This window comes from Macaca mulatta, chromosome 6, assembly GCF_049350105.2.
Source record: "Macaca mulatta isolate MMU2019108-1 chromosome 6, T2T-MMU8v2.0, whole genome shotgun sequence".
NCBI classification, from domain to species: Eukaryota; Metazoa; Chordata; class Mammalia; order Primates; family Cercopithecidae; genus Macaca; species Macaca mulatta.
The window spans coordinates 185,690,069-185,695,302 of NC_133411.1; the positions used below are offsets into that span (position 1 = coordinate 185,690,069).

The following is a 5,234-nucleotide window of genomic DNA, read 5'->3' on the forward strand; positions in this document are numbered from 1 at the left end:
GAGGCTCCCGTCGTAGCTTAGGGAGGACTTCAGGTCATATTTGTACCAAATCCTCTCCTGAACCCTAGGGCGACAGTTAAAATATTTATCAACCCGAGGTGCCAGGGCGCTGAGCCAGCAGGGCTGTGGCCAGACCAGCCACTGGATAGGGCAGGTCCCAGAGGCCCCGGAGGCCCTGGAGGCTGGGGGTAGGGGCGGGGTGGCCAGGACAGAGGAGTAGAGGCCTCTGGGGCCAGAGGCAGCAGCTACTCACCACCTGGGATGGAAGCAATTTAATATTTTAGCAGCTGGCTTGCCCCACCAAGTGTCCCGGGTGGTTGTCAGTGCTGCTCCAACCAGCACCTGGCTATGACCCAGCACGCATCTTCCATAGCAGCAAAGTCAAACCTGCCTCGCCGTGTGGCTTCTGGGCCTCATTTCCACAGGCCTGGGGGACCTCGGGGAAGGCGGGATGAGAGGCTCTGGGGTCACCTTCTGGTGCTCTGTGCCGATAAGAGGACCCTTGTCCAGTGCTTGGCCTAGAGCCTGGCATGAGGTTACTGCTCAAGAAGGGTTCACTGCATTTAAAATTTCCAAAGCTGTGCTTCTGCCTGCCCCTGCCCCTCTCTTGTGAGAAACATGACCATCAAGTAAACAGGCAAGCAGCCGCACATCCAGGCAGAGCGCAGTGGCTGTGGCCACCGCTGCCCCCCTGCCCAGGCCTCATTTCAGGAGCAGCCTTGCGGCGGGCTGGCGAAGCCCCGCACACAGGACAGCGTCCTTTCTCGGGACTACATCTTGTATGAGAAGGCAAAGATGCCTTCACAACCTGGTTCATTCACCTGCTAAGCCCCCACCCCCCGCAGCTAGGCTCTGGGGTCCTGGCCAGGCCTCACACCCACCTAAGATGAGACAGGGTGTGGCAGAAGAAGGGGCCCAGACTTTTTGAAGGAAGCCCTTCCATAGCAGAGCCCTGAGCGGCGCTGGGGTCTCCTGAGGAGCCGCCTGCAAGAAGCCTTCTCCTTTGAACAGAAGACTGCGAGGGAAGTGGGTTGGAGCCTGGGGGCGGAGGAGGGAATGGTGATCTTGGAGGGAACATTACAGAGGTGGCTCCTCTGGTCCTTGGCCAGGATAACCACCTCCTCTCCCGGTTGCAATCAAAGAGTGGGTGGCCCTGCAGCTCCTGCATCAGAAGCACCTAGGCATATGCTTGTTAAACCTGCAGACTCTAGGCGCTGGGCGGCGTCCGTCCGGCCAAGTGAGCATCGCTGGGGCAGGGCCGTGAAGATGACCTTTCAAAAAATGACTGCAGGCCGGGCGCAGTGGCTCAAGCCTGTAATCCCAGCACTTTGGGAGGCCGAGACGGGCGGATCACGAGGTCAGGAGATCGAAACCATCCTGGCTAACATGGTGAAACCCCGTCTCTATTAAGAAATACAAATAACTAGCCGGGCGAGGTGGCGGGCGCCTGTAGTCCCAGCTACTCGGGAGGCTGAGGCCGGAGAATGGCGTGAACCCGGGAGGCGGAGCTTGCAGTGAGCTGAGATCCGGCCACTGCACTCCAGCCTGGGTGACAGAGCGAGACTCCGTCTCAAAAAAAAAAAAAAAAAAAAAAATGACTGCAGCGATTGATGCTCTTGTTTCCAAACGTTTGAGAACAACTCCCTTAGACTGAGATGTCATGCTTCTTGGGCCGGAATTCCCCTTCACTTCCTCCTCCCCTACCCCAGACTGTCTGGGCTTGAGTCCCATTCTGCCACTTAAAGCTGTGGGAGTTTGAGTGCCTCAGCTGCCTCATCTGTGAAATGGGAGAGAAGTAGAACCCACCTCCCCTTTGAGCCTTGCTTCCAAGGGAGTAGAAGGCACCTTGCCTTGTGGCTCCCTGAGAGCAGCTCTGACAGAAGCTGTTACAGAAGGGAACTCGTCCCTGCCTTGCCCTGGTGCATGGGGTCATCAAGCACCAGGTGGTGGCATTGGTTGGGGTGAAAAGGGCTCTGCACCCCTAACACAAGGGCTCTAGACCTGGCTTCACGCCATCACACCTGTATGATCCATTCTCAGTGCTGGGACACAGCTCTTCCAGACAAGCAAGGCCCCTGTTTTCAAGGTGTCAAGACGCAGACAACAAACTCACAAACAAACCAGTGAAACGAACGGTGATATCTGTTGTGAAGGCAATTGAAAGACCCCAATGCCAAGTAACCGACATGGTGTAAATAGTGGCAGAGTGTCCTGGGCAGAGAGAACAGCAAGGGCAAAGGTCCTGGGGCAGGAATGGATGCAGAGTGCTAAGGGGACAGAAAGAAGGCTGCTGTGCTGGAGCGTCCCCAGGGAGGAGCGGTGGGGTGAGGGAGGGGGTGAGTTCAGAGAGGCAGCCCGGCAGATCTTGCAGGGCCTGTGGAGCTTATTCTAAGTGTGATGGGCAGCTCCTCCCAGCTGGGAGAATTAAATGGAGTAATGAAGCACAGCGCTTGCACCAGGGTTGGTGCCAGGTGACTGCTGTCTGTGCCCTCACCCCATGACAGACGCACCATGGCTGAGACATTAGGGTCACATGGTGACTTGGAGCCTCAGGTCCTAGGAACTGCCCGGACGCAACTTCAGATCGTTGGCTGGGATCCATTCAAAGACGTCAGGAGGTGTTTATTCAGATCACTGGCTTCTCTCTGCACCGCCCCCGACCCTCACCCCCCACCCCCGTCATCCCCCAACACGGGGCCACGGTAAGGCAGATTCTGTCTGTTTCCTCAAACCTAAAACACAGCCGGGCTTTTCAGGGCTCTAAGGCCCCCGAGTGTGGTGGGTGCCCCGAGAAGGACAGGGCAGGGATGTCTGGGGATCCGGTTCTCTCCCGCTTGCAGGTGTGGCTGGCGTGCGCGTTGGGAGCGCCTGCTTGCCCCTCCTCCGGGGGGAAGGACTGGCCGTCGTCCCTGCTCCGGGGATGCGGGATGCGGGTGCGCCGAGCCCTCGGGAGGCCTGGCTCTGGTGTGGGCTGCGGGGAGAAGGCGCGGGAAGGAAGGAAAGAGGCGAAACGGTGCGGGAGGGAGGCGGCCGTTGCCATGGAAGGAGCTGCAAGGTATTCTGGGACCAGAATTCTCTCTGCAGAGGGCCGGGTGGGGGGCGGCCGGCTGGGGAAGGTGAGGGGAAAGCCGGTGCCATTCCTTTGTCCTTGGCGCTTCTCAGCCTCCCTGCAGACCGCGAACGGAGCCCCCGCACCCCCGAGGCTGGCCTCTGGCCTCCCGCCCCAGCCCGGCCGGGGGCCCCTCCCCGCTCCGCCGTCCGCCTTGGGTACAGAAGCGGCGAGTGGCCCCTTTCCAGGAGGCCTGTTTACCAGCACGACAACAGCAAATTAGTGCGCTTAAGAGGCATTCAGCCTTTATCCCGGCAAACATGCGCAGCGCGAAGGGGGCCTGCAAGGCCTGCTCCCCGGAATCTACTGAAATGGGTCTGCTGTGCATCTTAATCGACTTCCTTCCACCCACCACATTAAATGCATTTAATCTACTCTTGCAAATGGCTAATTTTGAAAATCCGCTTATCAGAATTAGGTCCTCAACATCCATATTTATTTACTTTTCATTTTCATAATCTTTTTTTTTTTTCCATGTGTGTGACTGAATTCCGTTTACTATTGTCTGGCTCTCTCTCACACGTCCCGGGGGGCCGGGGCAGGGGAGAAGGGCCAGGTTAGGAGCAAACTGGAAATGGAAACCTGGCAGGGATAAAAGGCATGGGCTCGGGATTTGAGGACTGGGAGGCTCTTCCCCGGTGGCAGCATCTTCAGGAAATCACCAAGAGCTGAGGCTTGAGCAGAGCAGGTTTAAAAAGGCGATGAGGAAGTCTTGCTGAATCCCAGGCACCCGGGGCCTGCCTGGCAGGAATCAGCAGCCGTGTCAGAAATGTGCAAGAAAGTGGTTGGGATCAGCTGTCTTCCCCAGCGCCCCCGGTGCCAGGCTCCGTGCTAAGCGCTTCACGTGGACCGGCACTCATGCTCACGCCAGCCCTGCTCAGTGAATGCCAGGCGCGTCTCGCAGACAAGAAGACTCCTGCTGCGGCTTAGACCCACATTCACATCCAGACTGCACGTCCTCCTCTGCAGCATGTTGTCAAGCGTGCAAGGCACGTTTTTCCTATGAGTGTGTAAGAAACACAAGTTTGTGTGTGCGGGACTCAGGCCTGTGAGAAACGCAGACCAAGAGAGAGATGGGTGTTCAGAATCTGGAAAATGGCTCTCCAGGTCACAACCTGTGCAGCCTCAAGTGTGAATTCCGCATGTGGCCTTCCTCACACCACGTTTGAGTTTTGCAAGTTTGCTAACAGCTGCTACAAAGCTAGGAAGAGCGGCCAGGCCTCTTGGCCTCTAAAGGACTTATCACTCAATGTTAATTTTGTTGTTGCCAGTCCCTTAATGAGCTTATTTGGCACACATCTAGAGCAAAAACCTGAATTTCACTTCATTTAATTTACTTTCAACATTGGCTGGGCACCTCCTATTGGCCAAGTGATGTTCTGCAGAATACCTGGGTGGAAGGATAAATCCGATCTGTTTCTAGCCTTGGGAAGCTCACATTAACTGGATTTTACAAGAAAGGCTCAGAACAACAAAGTGTTAACATACGCATACCAGACAATTTTATTTTCCCAAACAACTGCTAAATTATGTTGTAGCCATCTTAGATTTCCAGATCTATGGGAATTTCTAAAGCATAAGGCATTAATTACATCCTGATGGTTGAGATTAGGGCTGAATTGTCTGCAGACTTGAACTCAAACCTGCAGTTCTGCCACCTTCAATTTACGACCTTGGGCACTTTGGAGCCTCAGTATCCTCATCTGTGTAATGGGGATTATATAAATATCTACCCATAGGGCTCCGAAGATTTAAATTAATGCTGTAAATTAATGTAGGTGGAGCCTTTAGTGAGGTATTTGACAAAGGTCTACATCTAACAACTAAATAGTAAGCATTATGATATATAATCATTTACTCAAACTCAGCAAATAGAATTCAAAGACAGAAATAAACATTGATCAAAGAAATGTTTTCCAACGTTCTGAGTATGTTCGTGAGGCACCTGGAAAGCTACCGAAGCAGCCAGTGGGTCTTCAGGCCCTGCCGCCAGGTGCTGGCTGAATGGCAAGGTGGACCAATGATTTACTGGGGCCCCTCCCTCGTTTCTCTGGCCCCCACCTTTTCCCCTTTCGACTTCCTGCCTCTCTCTAGAATTACATGATATGCCAAAGTAAATTCCCTC

At 54.8% G+C, this 5,234-nt stretch overlaps 1 long non-coding RNA gene across 1 annotated transcript; it reads left to right on the top strand.

Annotated features, from left to right (window-relative positions):
- Nucleotides 1–2,812: 2,812 nt before the first annotated feature.
- LOC106999048 (uncharacterized) lies at nt 2,813–5,019 on the top strand. Its single transcript, XR_013395024.1, has 2 exons — nt 2,813–3,055; nt 3,163–5,019. It is a non-coding gene; the product is annotated as an uncharacterized LOC106999048 (long non-coding RNA).
- Nucleotides 5,020–5,234: the final 215 nt, after the last annotated feature.